We start from the raw sequence: 23,263 nt of genomic DNA on the forward strand, positions 1-23,263 counted from the left end.
TGAAAAGCATACGAAAAAATAGTCTAAACCAAGACTTAAAGTGACATCCTAACGCAAACAGCAAATCTAACCCCAAACCGAAGCGACAAAAGTGGGAAAAACAGTTGAGTAACCAATACGTGACAATGACACAGAAAAGAAATGTGTGGGGCACTTAAAATGGTGGAAAGCGTGCTATTTTACGGAAATTTGTGAGATCAGGTTGATCGTGTAGGCAAAGTCAACAGAGATTACAGTGATTTGGGGTTAGGGTTAGACGTCTATAAAATTTTTACTGACAATCCAAGTTTTGTCTTGTGTTTGCCTAGACGTCTAAGCTGCGTTTGGACGGCTATTAGATAGATGTCACAGCTTTCTGGGGTCCTGAACTAGCTATTTTACTAGCAGGTCACAAAACTGATAGTAAGAAAAATCCTTCAGGTCCTGAAAAGGTCATGTGCTATTCTGGCATCTTCTGCATAATTTAGTTGAAAAGTTAATATTCACTTTCTGTTGTTTTTGACATGTTGGTCAGCTGTAAAGTTGAGCAGATAATAGGTCTGTAGTTAACCAGACCATGTTGTCAGAGTTTGACAAAACAGCAATGTAACCCATTATAAATTAACTGTTCACACCACCCATCAAATTCAGTCACCATCTCTCATGTCAAAGTTAAATGTTTAAAATCTTCTGCACTGTGAGGGTTTTAATGTTTTGAAGGCATCTTAAGCTTTTATCATACGCATGACAGCTTTTATTTTTCTCTTTTTATGGAGAGATTCAGACTGAAGCACTTCTGTAATTACAAAATTGATTAAAGAAGCCTTTGAAATCTATTTTAATGGTACAGGCATTGTGTTAATTGTGTGTCAAAACAAAAATATGAGCTTTGAATAGCATGAAACGGGACCACAAACTACATTTCTCCGTTTTATAATCTACAAAGTATATTTCAAGAGGGGTTGGGATATGCAGTGAGACACTTGACCTGGGCTGGAATAGACAGCGAGACAGTTTGTTGGGATTGGATAGACAGCAAGACAGTTGGAATGGAGTCTATTTTACCTTTTTTATGGTCTGTGTTCCCTGAGGACGATCTAAAATTGAATCAGATGTCCAGTGTGAGGTGAAGCAGAGGTGATCTTTGAATCATCAGAGAATTATATTACAGACGTCTCTCAACACCTTATGAACCGCAGATATCAGGAGAAACTTTAATATCCTACCCGTCCTACAATGTTTTGCATGTATTAAGATTATTTCACACTGAGTATATCCATGAGAGCTTGTAGTTAATGTTTTACTTTATTTATTTGGTTTATTTTAATGAGGTTTCATAATGCATTAACCACCGTGTCGTGTTGTTTTGTAGCTGTTGTGATTCTCATATTAAAGACTTTTCAGCTCATGTTTTAATGCCTGACATTAGTTTTGTTGGACTAATATAAATTTCAGCCTACGCATGACTGACTTCACAAAATAAAAATGATAATGATGTACAGTCAGTCAATCAGTTTTGCAAAATAAACCAGACGGTGCGGACAGAAAACCATAAAGCATATAATGACCAGCTGACTATACATTATTATGCAAATTAAAATAAATGAATTAATAAAATTTTTGTAATGAATATTGATTTAAATTATATGACAGCAAGGAGATGAGAACGTCTCAGATATTTAAGACAGTACCGTGTTTGTTCCCAAAGATTTTATATTTAACTACTAGCAAATGTCATGTGAAACAGATAGGGATGCACCGATGGGATTTTTTGGGCCGATACCGATTTAAACAGACAACTTCTGGCCGATACCGAAGCTGATATTAAACACTTGTATACAATACTATACAGCTGGTCTATAAGCTAGTTTATTTCTGCATCAAATTATTTGTACTGAACATGGATTGGATCTAATTTACTTTTAACTGACCAACATAATAAGAGAGGCACAAATTAAGCTAAAAAAAATATAATAAGACAACATGACAACCTTCAAAGGTGGTTTTTGCTATTCAGCATTTATTTTATTAACAACATTAACTCGTTTTTTTTTACATATAATGGATTTCTTTATGCAGTTAATTAATAAACAATCGGTATCTGCCTTTCTCGTGCTATTGACGATATGCCGATGGTTTCAAATTCATAAAAAATCGGCCGATAAATATCGGCGGGCGATACATCGGTGCATCACTAGAAACAGACTCTAGTCTGGTTTAAGTCTGGTTATGCATATCTCACCTGCATTACACTATAGAGGATTTGCTAGGATGAATACATGCTATGTATGGTTACTTCACTCTAAAAATGGCTGGGTTATTTTTTAACCCAAAATGCTGGGTTGAGTCTGTTGGGTTGTTTTGCTGGGTTATTTTTTTACATTTTAAACACTTTTTGGGTAGTTTCAGTTTTCTGGTTGTTGGGTTAAAACTGCTGGGTTATTATACTGGGTTGTTTGAAGAGGCTCACGTGCTTCGCGCCTTGGATGTTTGAATGTGCTCAGCAACGGTCGTCGTGAAAGGACAGAGTCACTGGAAGCAGTTGTTTCAAGGTAAGTTTATATGTTTTTGTAAACATTTCATGAATATAAACAAGATTATAACATTTTGCGAGACAGCAACGTGTTAATTTATACAGACTAAGACGACGGGTGTAATTTAGTGGAATGACGACTGGTACCTCAGATCGCCATTTACACAAATTGACTCGAATAATCGTTCTAAGATGTTTAATATGGCATATTAATAAAATTAATAAAATCGATGTTACAAAATCCCCATCATACGGTTGATTACGTTAACTCATGACAATTTCTGTAAGCCTTTAACAAAGCGAGTCAAAACCGGTACCGAGCCGACCTCCGCAACGTTTCGGCTTTTTGTGTCACACACGCGCATAGTTTTCCCAGCTTAGCAATAGCGACACTATTAAATTAAAGTTGATGACAAACGAGTTGCTTTCTTGTCATTCGATATGGAAAGACAGACCGCGAGGCGCGAGCACAAGTTAACTTAACCGGCGGCGGAGAATTGCGGAGCTGGCGTCTACTCTGTCACTGAGAGGCAGGGACAAGCAGCACTTTCACTTCACAGTCGGTACGGCGGGTAACGCGTCGATAAATGAAAACGAAACAGCGTTTCCGAGAACCGGTGTCTTATATGTATATTGCTTGTTCCTCTCTTTTAAAATGAAACAATAATTTAACGTTAAGTGTTTGGACATGAACTTGAATACATAAACGCATTTGTCACCAAGGCACTGCGTGTCACTGCGTGTACAGTTTAACAAACATTTATATGTGTTATATGAATGAAGATGTGTTATTGAGTCGTATTTAGTTACTATTTTATATTAATTTTATAATATTCTTGGGTTGTCTCCTGTGATTTCAAGTTTATATTGACCAACCCTCTGATCTGTGGCTGATACTGTATCAGAGATGTTATGTTTTTAGCAGAGATCAGATGTGATGTTGTTTTCCAATTCTTTTTTTCTAGAGTGTGCAGAGTTTTTATGTCCATCCATTAATGAGGCTAGCAAGGCCTTCATACAACTTCAGCCAGTAAGTATAACATTTAATAACTCCTATTTAAAATGTATTGGGAATGTCTTAATTATCTGCTGCATTTTAGTTCTGCAGCACTTTATTCTTTATAGTCAGATCATCCTATTTGTCAGTCTGTGTGGTTTGCAGCCTTTGTTGTTGGCACAACAGTTAAAGGAGTGTAACACCAAAGTCTTATGCAAACCGACGACAGGCCATTGCATTTTTGGGGAAAAAAATCTCACACGTGGTGGTAATGCGGCCAGGGATGCAAAAGAAAGTCTTATAATTTTTATAAAATGTATAATTCACTTGGCCCACATGGTTTTCTGAACACTTAAATCTGATCATTTAGTTCAGACCACTAAAAGTTTTTTCCTCTTTTGTAGATTGCAACAAATGTGGTGGAAGTTCTTCTCTGGACAGAATCCTCGAAATCCTTTCCTTTATTTCCTGGCAATGGGAAACATGCAACAGATCTCTCAATCTTTTTTCTCTATCAGTCTCTCTGATGGAGCCAATACGGAAGTGACTTAAACTGCAATTCGGCCAAGATGGCGACGGCACGCACCGCCTACTTTAGGCTTCAAAAATGCTCTTCACAACCAATGGGTGACATCACGGACACTACTTTCATATTTTTTTACAGTCTATGGTTTAAAGGCATTTTACGTGCTTGAAAATAAATACCCCAGGCAATGTGCATCTACTGTAGTCTGTCATTTTCCAAATGGATGAATCCTCTGCTGTTCGGTTCCTTTGTACATCTTTGTTCGTGAGGAGTAACTTTAATAAATGAAGTATTTTTAGTCAAATACATACCATACTCTGAAACTTGGAACATCTGTTCTGTAAAAAACTTTACACATCTGTAAATGATTTTACTTTTAATTTAACAATTACATTGTTTATTTTCTTACACTGCTGCAGTTTTGTTTATGTACATTTCAGTATTTCATTTATATATTGTATATACTTATATACAAATTCTGTCTTAAATTCAAACAAATTGATTTAACCTGTTACATTGTTACTTCAATGTGCATAATTTCTGATATTTAATAAATATATTTATACTTGATGTCAGTAAGCAGCAGTCCTTTAAATGATTTTGCAACTGCCAACTGTAAAAATGTAAGAGTTTGTAGTTATTTTGAAGTCAAATAAACATTTATTTGGTGTTCACAATGGTCTTGATTTACAATAAAGCACATGATAAAAATAACCCAGCAAGAATAACCCAAACCCAGAATATTAATCTCATAAGTGGTTAAAATGACTACACGTTGGGTTTTTTCAACAACCCAACCTGCTGGGTTAAAATGTGTTACCCAACGTGTTGGGTTACTTTAACCCAGCATGTGTTCTGTCCAATATTTACCCAGCGCTGGGTTGCCAATTGGGTTGTTTTTAACCCAACCATTTTTAGAGTGTTGCTAGTCCAGTCATGTAGTAGATGTCATGTAGTTACCTGGGGTTAGGGCCCCCTTAGGAGGGCGCCAGCGTTCACATGGGTGTGCTGGATCCAATATGCTGTGAGCTGATAAAAGATAAAACTTTCCATCATTTTATAAAACAATTTTTAAAGAGTACCTATTTCATTGCTAAAAAAACAACATTATTTTGTGTATTTGGTATAATATAATGTATTTGCGTGGTTTATGCATTATTATTCACATACCATATATTTTTGTAGCTCCAGATTTTACTCTGTTCCTGAAATACATGGATTTGAAAAGCTCTGTGTCCCTTATTGGCAAGCTAATCTGTACATTGTGATTGGCCTCAATTAGGGATGCACCGATACCACTTTTTTGGAATACGAGTACGAGTATGAGTACCTGCATTTCAGCACTTGCCGATACCGATACCGAGTACTTAATAAAAAAAGCATGATTTAAATTTACAGGTAACAGCTTTAGTCATATAATTTAACAAAAAAACAAAGGACTAGTTTTCCAGTTTGGTTGCTAATAGGAGTTAACTTACAGGCTGAGTCAAAAGCGGTTTATGATAATGTCGTCTTGTCTTCATCACCAATCCCAGGAAGTAAACTGTTGCCTACAATCCGTGTGTTTGTTGTAGTCCAAGAAAAGAGATTTACTTTCGAGACGATTAGTGCTGTCACAATGATTTAAGGTGCTGTAAGCGAATTCACACGTTTAAGGCCATAAAACATTTTTTGTTTCATATAGTAAACACCTCCTCACTATGTGTAGCTGCCTGTCCTCTAAACACACTGTAAAAAATGCGGTCTCTGTAGACAGCCCAGGCTTCGCAAACTGCAACAAAAAACAAAGTGGTCAAACCTAACCCCATGAAACATAACAAAGTGTTCTAGCCAATAAACGACAAAAATAATTTGGGAGTGGGGGTTGGGTGCGTTTATGACTCGTTCAGAAAGCACGGGAGGGGGAGGGGAGGAGTAAGCTACGCTCCATTTTGTTTGAACGTCAACAAGAAGGGATATCACTAGTGTTGCTATCGTCAACGAAAAGTATGACGAAATATCCTTGTCAACGAACCTTTATCACGTGACGAAAACGAGACGAGACGCAACGTAAATGCTGGTCATGTGACGAAAACTATAATAAAATGTATAATACAATATTGTTGACGAATAAAAATGAGACTAAAAGTGGTTTACTAAATAAAAACTATGCTAAAATGTGTCTTCATTTTCGTTGACCAAAACGAGACGAGACGAAATGTTATAACGTTATTTCGTCTAGCCATCTCCTGGCACCCCGCCACCTGACTGCAAATTATCATGTGTGTTCAATGGCGCTCTGCAAATCGATCCGCAGAAATACGTAAACGTACCGCGAGAGCGATTAGAAAGCATGCAGAGCAGTCTGTTCTCGCGATGCTTTGATATCATACGCAATCCGTTTGCGCAGTAACACGCGACACGTCACTTTTGATGGCCAGCCGCGCCCGCGAGTACACCGCCGCATCAAGTCTTCAAATGGAAACGAAAAGTCCAAAATGAAACCCGTGCATCGTTTTCAGGTGAGTTCACAAGCCTGTTAATATGTATAGCGTTGAATGCTGGCACCGCGAACTCATCTGTGTGATTTAAATAATATAACAATGTAACGTTACCAGTTTGCATCTTCAATCATTTAAATGACATGTGCTGCGTTGTGTTTTGAAGCATGGTAAATATATATATGCTAAAGACGTTGTTTTATAACTTATATGCTAACAACAAGGGTCTGTGTCCTTATTTATTATTTGAATTAACCAAACTTGCTTAACTGAATGCTTGAGTGTTAAATCAATCAAACAGCTGTAGCCTATTATTAAGAACATAACCATACATACAAACTTTTGCTTTTGTTAATAGACATCTGATGTTTCTTAAAGCTGGCTTTTAATTTACTTACAAGAAAGATATTTAGTAATTCTCCAAAATTGCTTGGATTTATACTAACACGTAAAATTAGCTTCGTCACATTAATAGTGCCATTAGCTACACAAATACAGATATACTATATTGCATATTTGTATAATTGTAGTTTGTGTTGCTGTCAAAATACAATTATAAATGATAACAATAGCATTTTAATAAAGTGCTATAGCATTTTAATAAAGTGCTATTCTCACACATAGCCTACTATAGTTGTGATTTTGTTGTTGTTTTTGAACTAAAGGTGGCACCACCGTAAAAGTCAGCTTATGGTACCCATCTGACCAGCAGTGGCCCTGTGTGTGTTTCTGCTTAAACTACTCTGTAGACTTTAATGTAGACTCTTTACCTACAATCAAGTCACTCACTCAGAGGTTAAATAAAATTAAGTAAAATATATATCTTCAAATCAAGTAAATTCCAATCAGAGCATATTCCATGTCTGAAATGGATGTATTCTTATATCTATAAGGTATAATATAACAAGATAACTTTTTTTAATGGGTTTGGCTAAAAGAAAATGTTGGTTTTGTCTATACTACTGCTAGGTACTTATACTATATTGACTGGGTAAAATAGAATTGCATTACTAAAAAGAGACTAAAATGTTCATTGACTAAAACTAGACTAAAAATGTCACCAGTTTTCGTCGACTAAAACTAGACAAAAACAGTCAAGGATAATTCTGACTAAAATAAGACTAAAATGCCCAGACTTTTAGTCGACTAAAACTTGACTAGACTAAAAAGAGTATGAACTGACTAAAACTAATAAAAACTAAAATGTCAGCTTGACACAAAGACTAGACTAAAACTAAAATTAAAACAGGCCGCCAAAAACAACACTAGATATCACACAGATTGCCTTGGAGCGCCTTTAAATAATCGTCTCATCACAATTATTTGACCTCATCGCAATGATTTCAGATCATCACAATGATTGCACATCTCTCCAAAAACACAAGGGGGAGCTGCCGTGCCTGAATAAACGAGACAGTAACAGATAGCACTCCTTAACTAACAGTGTAACGCGAAACATTGCAAAGCCATTCAGTGGAAAAACAAAAACTTTGATAAACAATATGAACTGCCAGGTAAAACATACATTTCCAAAACAGCAATTCCAAATTTGGATCTGTAAGCAATTGATTTTTTTGCCAGACACTACAGACATGTGGTCCAGTACTTATATGACCTTAGGATTGGCAACTATTAAAGGTCCGTTCTGGTATAGTCAGTTTATTTTATTGCATTTTTATTTTTAGTCATTTTTTCTTATGAAGAATTTTCATTTTTGAGATATTTTCATTAAATACTTACTTTTAAATATGTGTTGTGTATTAATATTTACTGCCAGGTAAACCTTGCAAAATATTTAATTTAAATAATCACAACAATGTGTGAAAATTATTTCATGAACAAACCAAAAAATGTATAAGAATTAAATGTCAAAGCAATAAAACAGGCAGTTAATCGTCATAATCGTCACAATTTATTAGGCAATTAACCGTCAGCCAAATTTCATAATTGTGACAGCTCTAACTTGCGTCATTGTTTACTTTGGGGTTTGTACCTTTTGCATATAAACATGTATTAATACACAATGACACACCAACGGAAATGTAAAACGTAAAACGAACAATAGGTGCTCTTTAAAAATAGCTTGAAATGCCAAGATAAGGTACTTAAAATATTACCTTATGTAAAATAATTATTCAGTTTAGCTTGCTCCATCTCGAAATGCTTGTCAACATAACCAAAAAAATCAAAAGGAAAGAGGGATGTAGACATTTGGGGGGGCTCATATTGTCATATATGTATGTGGAAGGGGGCCAAGGAGAAAAAGTTGTTAACCATTGATGCAGTGGATGACGTCTGCAGGCCGAACTACACACTTATGGTCGGTGATTTAAACAAAGCTTTAAATCTCAGTGTAAGAAATAATAAAGATTTGCTAGCGCAGTTACGTGGCTCTTCCTCTATTATTTACTGATGTGAGAGTGTTTGCTGACACATTGGTTGTTTGGTGTCGTTCGTCATCGGGTGTGTGACCGTTCTAATCATTTATACACTACATATAGTCCAGCAGTATCACACTCATCTATAATCCTTCTCAATAACAGCAGATAAGACTCTTACAAGACTCCACATTATACAATAAATCCTGCTGGCAGGACTTTGGATCGCTCGGCTCATCAGAACGGGGCCGGTTTTGCACAGGGCTGCAGAAAACCTGAGCGATGGGAGTTTATGGCAATGACACGAACGATCTGTGGTTCATTATGGGTAGTTGCATTTATTGAAAGTAGTACTAGTATTAATAAAATAGATTTTTTTGTCTATTCACAAAGCTTTTGTCTCCACTACTATAATCTTGTGCAGTTTGAGTTTTCTTTGACTGCTCGCAAGAGACCGAAGAACAAAATCACGATGGAATGAAATTCGCCATTGTAGTCGCTCAACAGAGACTCTTATTCTTTACGACACTGCAGCGATTTTCTGTACGGGTGCTTTGAAATGTTGTCTTGTGAAAAGCCTTATACAATAAAAGTAGCTTTAGGACAGCTGTCTCTAGTAAAAAGCGTTTCATAGTCGTACAGTATGTGGCTGTTAAGCTGTTTTTGTCTGAATTTGTGTAGAAAGTCAATCTCGCATGGATGTTTGTCATTCATCTGTAATGAAGAATAACAACACGGCACTAAGAGACAGAAAAAGACAGCTAGACAAATCTGGCACCCGCTGTTTGTTTGCCTATGAACATTAAAACGCAATTAGGCGGCGTATTGTGTGCGCTAGTCGGATTCGGAGAGGTCAACGTTCCTTTGTGTTCGCCTGATTCAAAGATTGAACGCTGTCATCACGCAGAAGAGAATTATAGTGTTGAATCCCAACCCTTCTGAACCACTGACAAACAACGTGATTTGTTTTGACACAAATCTACAGCGTGTAGATGCATAATCAACGCCTCTTTATCTCACCGAAACAGATTGTTCGCTATCTCAGCGAAATTGTCCTATAATCATCTCAGGAAATCTCTGACCGTAACAAAAAAAGAAAGCAGGGCTTCCCATTCATTACGTTAGCGGGCGCAGGTATAGAGCCAGCAGATAAGAGCGCATTAAGCCATCACGTATGCTAACACTATAATTGGATTATAGCTCGATCGGTAAACACATTCATTCTTGTGATACTTCAACAGACATCTTAGTTCTTCTGCAAATGTTCCCATTAATCTCACACCTATCTTATATTAGATATATCTTTAATAGTCCAATGTGGTCACACTTACCTGTCATCGTTTTAAAAAGATTCTCTGTGATCTTTGTGTTTGATGGGAAGACGTAGATGTGGGTATATAACGAACTTAAACGCCTTTGAAGTCGATGACACATTTATACAGCAGCCCTGAATCTTCTTCTATTTCACAACTCTTTTATTTCCCCAGCACACAGGCGCTCTTACTCTCCATCAAACTGTCAGCTAAAGCAGACACCTTCTTTCAAACCCTATGACTGGCCATGCACAGATACTGCCACAATTATCCTCGGCTCTTTCCACCCGACTCAATTTCCTCAGCCGGATGTTAAAGTGTCTCCCTTCCTGCTGGAGTCAAATGACTGTCACGTCCAGCCGAGCGCTGCCGTCTGCGCTTTAAACCAGCTCCTTTATCTGTTGTCTCATGGTGTGAATGGCGTACGAGATGTTTCGAGACAGAAGCCGATCGTCACCATCTTGCTCCGCCAGTGAACTCTGGAAGAATTGAATAAGACTTACTGCAGTGATTCATACTCGCACTGTTTCAAAATGTAGTGAGCAGTGGTTTTAGTCATCTGAGACATTATTCGTAATCTGAAATTGAATTGTACGCTTAGACAGGCATACTAATTATTGATTATTTATATTAGATTTGATTGCTTCTCTTACATTTGTATTTCTGTGGTGTTGCACCTGGAAGCCCCGCCCACCTGGCTGTCTCACTGAGCCAAAATCCCACCTAAATCCTGCAGAACTCGCTGCAGAACTGGCTGTTATTGTGCAGAGTTGTCACTTTCATTTGTGAACCATAAAAACAGTTTTATGTCGCACAGGTATATTTGCCAACAATAGCCAACAATACATTGTATGGGTCTAAAGTATAGATTTTTCTACAGGATATTAAGGAAAGATCATCCATTAAGATATTTTGTATATTTTCTACAGTAAATATATCAAAAATGTATTTATTATTGGTAATGTGTGTTAAATTGGAGAACTTTAAAGGCGATTTTCACAATATTTAGATTTTTTTTGCACCATCATCCCTACTGAAAAATCCAGCTAAAACCAGCATAAGCCGGTGAGCTAGTTTTAGATGGTCTTCCCGCTTGGTGTAGCAAGCTGGTCTAGCTGTGTTTTGATCACTTTTTAAGCTGGTCTATCTGGTCTAACTCACCAGCTTGACCGGCTTTGCCAGGCTGGAAGGACCATCTTAAACCAGCTACTGCCACCTTAAACCAGCTAAAACCAGCTACCAGCTTAGGCTGGTCTTAGCTTGATGTTTCAAAAGGGATATTCAAGATTTTCAAACAGTTTAACCTTGGCCAAAAATCCTACCCTAACAAACTTTCAGATGATGTATAAATCTTAATTTAAAAAAATCAACCCTTATGTTTTGTGGTCCAGGGTCACATAAATGACACAGAAATTATTTTTAGATTAAATTTGCTTTGGCTCATATACGGTACAGTATTTTTTTTTAGGAAATACACACAAAAAAAATGCTTATTTTCAACCAAGCGTTAAGTCAAAAATGTACAAACCCAACCCTAAACCTATTGTGGGTTGTTTCAACCCATTGTTGGGTCAAATATAAACATTTTCTCAGTTAATTTAACCCAACGCCTGGATTTGTCCCTTTTTGTCCCAATGTCTTGTAACCTAAAACATAACACCATTTTGAAATGTCAGCAACTCCTAGTAACTAATGGCTGGGATTGAAAAAAATTGTATTCAATGGGGTTAGTTGTCACACTGCGTTACAATAAAGCCTCAGGTATACAATGATAATGAAATGAAACGAAAATAGCTATTTTCCGGTAACGCCGCCATTTTAGACTCCTCTGTATTCAGGAGAGAGTATCAGTGTAGTGTACGCACTTTTCTTAGTGACGTATGACAAATTCGGAGGGCGAGGGCACAGAGCAGCAGCACAGAACCATCTGTAAACGGCGTACGCTCTCATTTTGAATGCCGACGCGACTAATATGGCAGCTTTACCAGAAGCTAGTTATTTTCGTTTATAAAGTTTTAAATTTGGATATTTCTACAACAACCGCGCACATTACCCTCAGAAGGCCTTTGTTTATCACTGTGGAGCCGTTTGGATTTATTTTGTGAAGGTTGGATGCACACTTTTTAGACTTGAAGGACGTGGACCCCGTAACTTTACATTTGATTAACTGAAAGATCTAAAACATTTCCTTAAATAACTGAAAATGTGTTCGTCTGAAAAATGATGGACATATGCAACTCGGACAGCTTGGGGGTGAGTAAATCATGAGTTTAATATCATTTTTGCCCGAACTATCCTTTTAAACGAAATTTTCTAGCAGGTGTTATAACAAACCCTTTGTTTGTTACAATGAACCCCACCTATGGGGTAAGTTGTAACGTTTGCATTCCTGTCACTTTTGGTGTAATTGTATTATAACAGTAGGTCCCACAAACAAATTGAAAGTGTTCATTTGTAGCAGATATGTGTGTGTTGATTGTGTAAAACAAATATTTATCCAACTCAAATATTTTTTGAATGATAGAGCCAAAGTCAAGAAGCGTTAGGTTGTGCCCCGCTTTCTTCTATATCGCTCACATTAGTGTGCTTTAAATTACGTTGATAAGCTAAAATTACTTTGAGCAAGATTATGGTTTATAAACATTTTGTGGAAAGTGTTGGTCATGGTATGGTCGTCTGAGTGTTGTAAATAAAGCTAAGCTGTCCAAGATTGTGAATAAGGCAATTAAGATAATTGGTAAGACACAGAGACACTTGAATGATCTCCATCGATGTAAAGTCAAGGAAAAGGCTTTAAAGATAGTTAAGGATGTGTCTCACTCCCTACATAGTGAGTTTCAATTGTTGCCATCAAGAAGATGTTATAGGCAACTATATGCAATATGAAAAATGTATCAATCCTCTTTTGTGTCAAGTAGGGCTGTTGAAACGAATTTCAGTAATCGAATATAATTCGAATATTAAAAAAATGAATACTAATCGAATGTTTAAACTACTATTCGAATGGGATTTAAAAAAAAATTTATTCACAAATATATATTTTTTATGTGTTCACTATCTAACGCATTTATGCAGTTAAATACCGCTAGCTACCCCGACCCGCGTTTCCATCGGCTAATTCATATGAAACGAGACCGGCAGCAGGAGGTACGGGAGAAAGGGAAAGCGGAGCTGACAGCGATTGCGGAGGAAGGTTATGAGGAAGACGAGAACGGAGCAGCCAAGGTGAAGAGGACACAGTGTCAGGAGAAAACCGCTCTCTATGGGCGACCATTTTGGGAATGTCTTTAATGCTAATTTGTTTGGATACGTTTGTCTTTTCGACCAGTGACAACATACTTGTTCAAGATCGCACTTCCTCTAAGGTGTGTTTTAATGAAAAAAGAATAGTGAAATTGGAGGCCAGGGGATGTGTGTGCTGTGTGTAAGTATTGTATAACTAATGATGCGATCTAGGCAGCCCTCATACGAGAACAAAGAGAACTGTTGCGTTGACAATGAAATTGTTCATTAAAGTTGACAACTTTGTTAATTTTGTGTCTAAGCTTAATCATTAATTAGCAAGAAAGCTATCACCTGTTATTAAATAATTACATGTTTATTAGTAATACTGCAATGTCTTCTAGTGGACATAATGTAAAACAAGTCAACTATACGAGCTCATAGTGGTATTGGCAATGCATAAGCCCGTTTTTACAATGTGTGTAGATAGATACATAGTAAATATTAATAAGTCAAATTTGAGCATTAAATAATCGATTATAAATCGAATATTAAAAAAAATAATCAATGAAATTCGAATGGGATAATAGAGGACAATTGACAGCCCTAGTGCCAAGTGCTGTCAAAATCTTAAATATAAATTTAAAAATGTTTTAATTTTTACTTCTTTTTTTCTACTGTGTTGTGTATGTCCTGTAAAGCCAGAGACAATTTTCCACTATGTGGATAAAAAGTAAATATATGCTGTGCCTAGTGCAAAATCATGATATTGATTCAAATAAGTCAATGGTCCCTATTAACCATTTTTATGTACCTTGATATGGATCGGATTGATTTGTATGTCTCTTGTTCCCTATTTAGGAAACTAACACTAGCTGTCCACTTTGTAGTTAACTAAGAACTGCATATGTCAGCTGACTGTAAAAAGCAGGATGATGCTATTAAACTACATGAGTAACACTGCAATTCACTTCAGCTCCATTTCCAAGTTTATTCAGACGCTCCCTGTTTGAAATGAATTAAGTCCAGGTCACCAAAGATCTGCTTAGAGAATTACATCTAAATTTGAATAATGAATGAGAAATTTTGACCACAGCAGTTCATCTCCCGTTCTTCATCTCACAGTAATAATCTTTCTCGATGTGGTCTGAAATTGGCAGCGTAACTAAGTGGAGATACATTTAAATCAAACAAAAAAGTTTTTATAAAGGACAGAAGAGCGCTCAGCAGGAGCTCTGATTACTACAGAGGTGTGTAATGAGAGGAAAGTAGAAGAGATTGAGCTGTTGAGATCTCCTGTTGTGTGATGATTATTATAGACGCGCTGATGAAGAACAGATTTCACTCCTGAGTTTCTCACAGAGACACGGAGAGAGTCGAGAAGCTGTCAACATGATAAAACACTTGTCCTTTTAGTCATTCATATGGTGAAGGGAAACATTTCCTCATTGTCCTGTGTTTGGTTTTCATTAACATTTGTAAAACATCATGTTTCTGTAAAACAACCGAAAAGGAAGAAAATATATTTATCTACAAAGAATTGAAGAGTTCAGATGCAAAACCTTTTAAGTGCATCTGAAATGTTTTGCCATTAAACTGATATATTATCTGAATAATCTGAAGCCGGGATTAAGCGGAATTCAAGCGAAAGTATTTGATTAATGTCGAGCATTCACTTGATTTCATTATCTGCTGGCGTTTAGAGGCTTTTGCATCTAAGCTCCTCAATTATTTCTGTAGTTTATTATTGTTGTAAAACTAATTTTTCAATAAATCATTTGCTGTTTCAGAAACAAACAAAATGAGATGTCTTTATCATCACTATTGTTTCTCTTAGACAGCAATGAAATTAAATGGATGCCTCAAACTGTTCACAGATTTACAGTCTTATATTCCTGTTTTAGTGGTTTGCATTTGGCTAATTTTGTCTTTGCATTTCTCCTAGTGTTTTAGTTTAATCATTCAAGACAACGCCTCTTTTACACATTCCTTACAGTAAATTAGCATACATTTTACATGATCTTACCATATTTATATTCATTTATATTTATACTTTATATCAGCAGTCTGTATTTTTCTTGTTTGAACTTCTGTAGCAAACCCTGACAGTCATGCAGTTGGGTGATTCTCGCGAAATTAGACTTATGAGGTGTCATAAAACATTTTGATAAAAAAAGAAATGCAAAGTAAGAGTATCAAAATGCGAAGCATACAGTTACAAACATCTCTTCATGTAATATTTTGCACATGATTTCAAATGACATCATACAAACCAATTTTGTTGTTTTTCACACATTTAACTCTTTCACCGCCAGCATTTTAAAAAAAAGTTGCCAGCCAGCGCCAGCGTTTTTCATGATTTTCACCAAAGTTTAATGCCTTCCAGAAAATGTTCTTCTTTAAATATACAAACATGCAATATATCAAATGAAAGAACAGACCCTCTGCTTTCAAACAAAAAACCAGTTTCATCCTACCTTCAGTGGTTCTTTTGTAACCAGCTTTTGGATATGGGATATGGGTAGGTTTCTGCAAAAACACCACAATTAATTAAATTTTTGTGACAGAATTTTCATAGAGATCCCATTCAGAGCGATCTTTAAAACAGACACGGACATGCAGCCACTTGCCATAGGGTAATACTTCCGGGTTTAAAAGGTTGCGGAAGGGCGCCACCTGGTGGATAATAGCGGTATTGCGGAAAGACGGAAAATCTCGTCATTGACAGGGAAGCGTTTTCTTGATTGACGAGATGGTGGTGAAAGAGTTAAGGGGAAAATTTTCATTACCACAACGTGTCCATGACTGGATTTGGGTTCTTTGACATGGAAATATTTATAATTAAAAAATCTAAAAAATAAAAAGCTTCAGTGGATGTTATACTTTAAACATTTACAGTAAAGAAACATGTGGTATTTGGTGATCACTGGTAAATGTAAAGACAATAATAAGGAATATGAATGTGTCCAAGACCAATTTTCTCATCCTCCACAACAATTTTCAATAATTTTTTAAGCCCTCAAGGAACTAACCTTTTCAAAAAAAAATTATTGGAAGGGACTAGGGGTGTAACGATTCATTCGTTTTCTCGATGCATCGATTACAAATCCTGCCAATGCATATGCATCGATCTTGAAACCTGGATTTTTTAATCGTGAATCGTTTGTTTCGATTTTATATTTAAAGATCGAATGAATCGTGATTATATAACGAATACGATGGATAATAAAAAATATATAAATAAATTTTTAATTAGTTACATCTGCGACGTAAAATGAGCAGTGGATTACGTCACTACTCTTCAATTTGCGGCGCGCCTGTTTGCTGTCATTTGAATAAACGCAGAAGACAGTGTACAAATGGAGGGACACGAAGGAGAACAACACACCAGCCAACATGCGATCAAAGGTTTGAGATTACTTCAGTTTTCACGAAGTAAATTGAAAGATTGTCCGAAGGCCGTTGCAGTTTGCAGACATTGTAGAAATAGCTGAGTTAAAATACATTGGAAATACAACGAACCTTAGCAATCATCTCCGCAGATGCCATGCCATTAAGATAAATGCACTTAAAGCAGCTAGTATTTTAGGGTCAGAGGTGAGAAGTGCTACTCCTTTACAGACTTTGCTGTATTTCCTAAATGTTCAGGAAATGTATGCAATGTTTACAATAAAAGCTTATGGTGCATTGAATATGTAGAATAGTATTATTTTTCTTGGTTTACTTGCTTTAATGTATTTTGAGTCCTAAGAAGTTAAGCTATTAAACTAAAGTCCTGAATCTAGTTATTGAAAATCTATTAAATGGTCATGAATTTCCCAAATATTTCTTTTATTTGCTAAGATGCAGATGTATACTAATATTTATAGAACAGAATCGTTAATATTCGAATCAAATCTAATTTGATTGTTAATCGAATCGAATTGAATCGTTCTGGTTAGCAAAAATCGTTTTTGAATCGAATCGGAAACCTTTGAATCGTGAATCGAATCGATTCGCTGTCTACCCAAAGATTCACAGCCCTAGAAGGGACATAATTGACTGTGACACTCAAGATGGCTACCAGGTAAGCAGTTCTTATTTTTCTCTCCAGATAAAAGTTGAAATTTTGTTTGTAATAGTACCTAGACAAACATGAGTTTGTAAATGCATATATTTAATGTAATATCATGTTGTGGTAATGATAATTTTTGGTAATGATAATCTAAAAAATGTAAATAATTCTATAGGAAATATTTTTTCAATCCTCTCAAAATAATGGTTATAGTAAGCTCAGACCTTAAAAATTGGCTTCAAGGGCTTTTTAAAAAATTCTGATGCTGGACACCTTCTAAGTCTGGATTTCGTGAGAATCACCTCTTGACCAAACAACGTTTTATTAGATAAGTTCAAACCAAACTCTATGGAAATAATCACAATTTGCATCTTAAACATTAGACAGTAGCTGTGTTTCCATTAACTTTAAAATTGCGCATATTGACATTGCTCATTGAAAATACGGCCAATGGAAACAACGTCAATTTCACAAAAACTCACATATATTGAAAAAAGATTTAAAAAAATCATAAAAAGTTGATCGCATAAGATGGTTTTTCAGACAACTCGGAAAACTTGTATTTTACAAAACTGGAAATGGTTTATTCTCATTTTCTGGTCACCTGATGCAATTAAGTCACATAATTGTTATTTGAAGATGACGCAGTATGTACTAAAATGTATCAGAAACACCTAAATACGTGTCTGCCTCCAAATATAAGAGGATTCCTGCCAATATCGTCTTTTTATTTCTTGTGATTTAAAATAATTTACTATTGCCTTCAAGAAACACCTATACTCCTATGGGCTTTCATTGGCATTAATGTTTGGATACTCTTAAATGTACGTCTCCTTTTATTAAAAATAATGCCTAGTGCGGTGGATGTTATATTAGTAAACCTACTATCATCCATTGATTATAATTGCGAGAGGAAAACTATGTTGTCAATCGCATTCAGCCTTTGGTCGACATTTAGAAAATAATGTTAAAGTTTTGTGCAAATCTGCAATGGAAATGCAGTTAGTAATGTCTAAACATAAGGCTTCACAGAGGACTTGGGCAATTTGGCATCTAGATAGTAAACTGTTTAAACAACTCCTGGTGAAGAGATTTGGCCGATTTAGCCCTCTGCGTGTGTTCGACTTGATGAAACTCTTCTATAAACAATGCATGAAATAAACGCACTATCTCTGTCAAAATGTTGCGATTGGCCCGAAGTGCCAGCGGTTTCTGACCTCATCCATGCTCATACTGATAATCCAATCCTCTGTTCACACATAGCATGGTACTATTAAATTACTGGGTATCTTACAACTTCACTTACTGGTAAATTGGCAGAACTGATTTACCAGTATTTTTCTAAATGTTCGTGTTCATTTTACACATGATCTCTTAACTGCAATTTACCAGTAAAGACTGTATGTGTGAACGCAGGTAATGAAGCAGAACTCCATTAAGTCTTTAGAGGTAAAAAAAACCCTTATCTGTATGCACTGACATTCGCCTACTTTCTTTCACCCATCCTCACCTGCATCTGTACATGCGTGTCATACACATGGATCACATCCAGGGTCAAGGGATGTGCCATGTCATGCATGTCCTGTATCAGGGCTGGATGAAAACACAGGGTCACACATGTGATACGCATCAGTGCCGTTCATCACCGCAGCAGCTGCATTAGCTTTCAGCTGTGAGCGTTTTTATATTGATTCTGTCTTAGAGGTTCTGATGTAAAGCAGTGCCTTAAAACAAAACACAACACAATGAATCCGTCGCTAGCAGATGAGTTAAATTAGCAGGTTAATGGAATAAATCACATATGTGATTAATGCATCCAATTAAAAAGATGTTAGAACAGAAAACTGAATCTTCCCCCTCAATTGTACGTCTCTCGCATTTAAAATTTGCAAGGTTTTATCAGACCGCAGGGAATTGAAGTTGTATTTTTAAAGTGCTAGGTTCCCACAATGAGGATTTTTTGCAAGTGTGTGAGGTTTATAAGAATGAATCTTCATTGCATTTACATTTATTTATTTAGCAGACGCTTTTATGCAAAGCGACTTACAAAGAGAGCATTTAACTTTACATTTGTTTAAACAATTGCTAAAACAATGTTATTTTGTGTATTTGGTCTAATACTGTGCTTGCATGGTGTATAATTAAAAATAGGGGTGCACTGATATATTGGCCGATGATGCTTGCTATGCTTCTCAATGAATTACAGTGAAATGCCGCTACATCCAAAAGCCAGAGGGCGCTCTCGTGCAGAAACTCAATATGGGCTGCAGACGAAGAACCATTACACACGCAGCTATGACATGCAGCTCCAAGAAATTCTCCACTACTCCTAAAACCTGTGTTTGAATCATGATTTAGTCAGTAGTAAAGTCTTTAAATGTAAAAACATAGACAACTTACAGGCTAAGAATCAGAAGCGGGCAGAATTATGATAATGTCGGTCTCGTCTACATCACCAATTCCAGGAAGTAAACTGTTGCCTACAAACGTGTGTTTGTTGTAGTCCAAAAAAAGAGAGATTTACATTGGAGATGATAACTCACGTCATCCTTTACTTTGGGATTTGTACCTTTTGCATATCGTTAACATGTTTACACAACAAAGGAAATGTAAAAATGTGAATCAGACAATAGGTGCTCTTTAAAATTTGCACCAAAATTGTCTGCGCTTATGTAAAATCAAAAAGTGTTCATAAAACAAAACCACATTGATGAGAAGAGCAACAACAGTAACAGCTGCCTGAGAAAAACAAGTACTGTAATATAGCCAAAATCACCTCATATATCCGCTCATCAATGTAAATACTGTGATTTTGTCAGACAATGTCGGGTTTATAAGTTTGGATTTTAGCAGCAGTCAAAGAAACAGCTGGTTGGATTAAACATGAAGTGTTTGTGTTTTGTGACTGTGTTGTGTTTAGTCAGAACAGATCATGTAAAACATCCAATTAAGTTGTGTTAAAATGCAATATAATGTGACGGATCAAAGAGTAGCAGTGAAAGATTTCAGGTACCAACAGACAAGACTATAAGTCACTCGAGTATAAGTCTCATCAGTTGCTTTTTGAACAGGAAAAAACAAATATAGGTCGCACTGGACTATATGTCACATTTATATAGCAAATGATTTTACAAAATTCAAGGCAAAAGGCAAGTTATTTAAAGGGATAGTTCGGCCAAAAATGATATTAAACCCATGATTTACTCACCCCCATGCTGTCCGAGTTGCATATGTCCATCGTTTTTCAGACAAACACATTTTTGGATATTTTAGAAAATGTTTTAGATCTTTCAGTTGATTAAATGTAATGTTACGGGGTTCACGACCTTCAAGTCCAAAAAAAGTACGTCCATCATTCAAAAATTAAATCCAAACGGCTCCAGGATGATAAACAAAGGTCTTCTGAGGGTAATCTGCGCGGTGTTGTAGAAATTTCCATATTTAAAACTTTATTAACGAAAATAACTACCTTCCGGTAGCGCCGCCATCTTAGACTCCACTGTATTCAGGAGAGAGTATTAGCGTAGTGTACGCACTTTTCTTAGTGACATATGACAAATCCGGAGGGCGGGGGCACAGACCAGCAGCAGAGTAACCTCCGTAAGTTGCCTAAAGCTCTGATCTTGAATGCGGACGCGACTAAGATGGCGGCGCTACCTGAAGGTATTTTTTTTCGTTTATAAAGTTTTAAATATGGATATTTCTACAACAACAGAAGAAGAGCTTTGTTTATCACCCTGGAGCCGTTTGGATGTATTTTGTGAAGGATGGACGCACTTTTTTTGGACTTGAAGGTCGTGGACCCCATAACTTCACATTTGATTAACTGAAAGATCTAAAACATTTTCTAAAATATCCAAAAATGTGTTTGTCTGAAAAACGATGGACATATGCAACTCGGACAGCTTGCGGGTGAGTAAATCATGGGTTTAATATCATTTTTGGCCGAACTATCCCTTTAACTAAACGATGGCAAACAGAACAGCAAGTTAAATAGGTGTCATACATGTTAACGTAACATTACCATTTATTCACCGAACACAAAAGCCTATCGAACATACCTGGGATGATGAACAGGCCAAATTAACACTATAAGCCAAATGAAGTCTTTCCACATCACTGAATCCATTGAATTACATAAATACCAGAAGCAGCATAGAGCGGGGTCTCGCGGCTGTAGACGGTAATGGTTTCTCTTGGTTCATATGAAATAATTTTGATGTATAAGTCGCACATGACTAAAAGTTCCAGGACCCGCCAAACTATGAAAAAATTACGACTTATAGTCCGGAAAATACGCTATATGCTATTAGCGTATGACGTCATCAATGCCACAGTCTCTCAAAATTCACACTGCTTAAGATGTAGTTGTTATATTTTGTGTATATTTTGTTTTGTTTAAGGCCAGTTAAGCCTGTTAACAAGCAAATAAACATCTTGTTCCTATACTTCCTTATACTTTCTTGTCTGTTGCTTAAACAAAGAAAACAACAATATTGATATCAATCCATTTGCTTGTAAAAAAACTAGAAGTAGGAATTGAATTGACCATGAAAATCCCAACTTCAGCACCTGTATATTACGCTGTATCCTAACAAAGCATGTGAGACAATAAAAGGATCAGTGGATAAAGCATCTCTTCTCCATCCTAAACAATTGTGATGTGTGATGAGACGTATTGTCAATGCCTTTGCATCCACCCCAATCCACATTATTTATTATTAAACGGACAATATCATCTGACACTGGCTGTGATTGCATTTTGGGGACAGTGTGACGGTGATGTCTGTCTGTTTATATGCAAGTCAGAAAATAAGCTAAAGTGTGGATCAGACTTACAATCACAAACACACATAAAAAAACGCATGCAGACATTTTGTGTATTTACTGTATGTGTGTCTGTGTGTGTCTGTGTGTTATATGCAGTGTATAGAGAAAGCTCACAATTTCTATCATAAACTAATCAACAGTCTGGCATTAATCATAGTTACTCTTCGGCCTTGCTGAAATGGTATTTTCTGAAGGCTTTTTTGCTCTTATGGGAACTTTTTGCCTTTCACAGGCACTCGATGGACACATTTTTCACTGTTGTTCTGTAACTTGAGATATATGAACACAAATGTGATTGGTCTTATATATCTCAGAGTAGTTTTAGCAGTCACGTCCTCTGTGGTTGTGCTTTTCCAGCATGACTTATAAACACGTTCTGACAGCTTCATATCATTTCTGACTGGTGGATAAACGGATCAGCTGGTTTAATGAAAGTGTCCGCAGCGATCTGACGTAAAACCCCTCAGACTGTTTGGATGTTTCATATATAAATGTCGAGGTCAACTGTTAAACCGTGTGAATCACTGATTCTGACCTTAAAGCATTATATAATTTTAGCATTTACATAATTATGTTTTTTATGTTATGAAGTTAACCTTAAAAAGCATTTGCAGCCTGTTTTACTTTCATGGACTGATAAAAATGTCTTAAATTGGTTTCTACTTACAGTGAAACCTAACTGATAAAGATAAACTGATTTTTGCATTGAGCTTTCAAATTCAACACTGTTCCAAAGTATTGACTCTATAGGAAAACAATGTAAATAAGCACTATGCAAATAAATGTGACTTGACTTTAGAAGAAGTAAAAATAGAAACACAGGGCCATTGTTGTAAATTTAAAATATAAAGGAATAAAGTGAATGTCTGTGGTTTATTTAGAAATGGTTGACTTTATATTGTTATCGCTGACTTTTGATTGCCGACTTTGATATGTTAGTAAATATGAGCA

The 23,263-nt window shown here is 36.2% G+C and overlaps 1 long non-coding RNA gene across 1 annotated transcript; it reads left to right on the forward strand.

Moving 5' to 3' along the window:
• Positions 1-2,290: 2,290 nt before the first annotated feature.
• Positions 2,291-4,952, forward strand: LOC135771781 (uncharacterized). Its single transcript, XR_010543048.1, has 3 exons — positions 2,291-2,531; positions 3,478-3,542; positions 3,914-4,952. It is a non-coding gene; the product is annotated as an uncharacterized lncRNA (long non-coding RNA).
• The last annotated feature ends 18,311 nt before the right edge of the window (positions 4,953-23,263 follow it).

This window comes from Paramisgurnus dabryanus, chromosome 8, assembly GCF_030506205.2.
Source record: "Paramisgurnus dabryanus chromosome 8, PD_genome_1.1, whole genome shotgun sequence".
In the NCBI taxonomy this organism is placed as follows: Eukaryota; Metazoa; Chordata; class Actinopteri; order Cypriniformes; family Cobitidae; genus Paramisgurnus; species Paramisgurnus dabryanus.